General features: G+C 36.1%; 1 long non-coding RNA gene across 1 annotated transcript in view; it reads left to right on the top strand.

Annotated features, from left to right (window-relative positions):
• The window catches only part of LOC109826325, a 4,365-nt gene that overhangs the window by 2,128 nt on the left and 1,952 nt on the right, over nt 1-285 (top strand). The gene's annotated exons all lie outside the window — the stretch shown is intronic.

Genomic DNA, 285 nt, shown 5'->3' with positions numbered 1-285 from the left:
AGGGCCCATAAAGAAAAAAGGAAAAAATCCCTATTCTTTTGACCTTTTGTAGCAGGTATTTTGTTTAGTTGCAGGCCAATGCTTTCCTATCAACACTGGATTCTTGTCGCAAGCTATGCATTTCAGGGGAAACTTTTTGTGTGTGTGTAGTCATGTAAAATACTTGTTATAAACTATAGAGTGCTTCTATTAAAGGGAAATCATCAGGACAACAAGGCAAAAATACATAGTGCTAATGTAAAATGAAATCCTGTGGGCTGGTATGGACATAGTGCTTTATTTTCT

This window comes from Asparagus officinalis, chromosome 10 (genome assembly GCF_001876935.1).
Source record: "Asparagus officinalis chromosome 10, Aspof.V1, whole genome shotgun sequence".
NCBI classification, from domain to species: Eukaryota; Viridiplantae; Streptophyta; class Magnoliopsida; order Asparagales; family Asparagaceae; genus Asparagus; species Asparagus officinalis.
Note: the sequence above shows the minus strand (reverse complement) of the source record. Positions and strands in the feature narration are given on the sequence as shown.